Consider the following 368-nt stretch of genomic DNA (forward strand, 5'->3'; position numbering starts at 1 on the left):
CCCGAGTTTCCTTTGCTCGATCGCGCTCTCATTGGATGGGCCCGGCTGCCTGCAGCTTCGCTGCCCACCAGGGTCATCCTTCTCCTCCTCCTGGCTGACCCCAAGCTGCCTGTGTGCCCCTTTCTGCTCTCCCCCTCTCTTGCTGTCATGTTTTCAGGTTGTCCAGCAGGGACCAGGCAGTGATGCTGTACCAACCCTGTGGTGCTGGGAGATGCAGCACACTTCCCATGGGGCACATAGGGCGAAGGCTCTGAGTCCCAGGTCAGAGCCAGTCAGGAAACTAATGTACTAGAGATACTCAGCATTTTTCCCTCCCGTACCCTCCTCAAGTCAAGCTGGAACTGTGGGAACCAAACAGGGAGTGTGAA

This window comes from Oenanthe melanoleuca, chromosome 9, assembly GCF_029582105.1.
Source record: "Oenanthe melanoleuca isolate GR-GAL-2019-014 chromosome 9, OMel1.0, whole genome shotgun sequence".
Lineage (NCBI taxonomy): Eukaryota > Metazoa > Chordata > Aves > Passeriformes > Muscicapidae > Oenanthe > Oenanthe melanoleuca.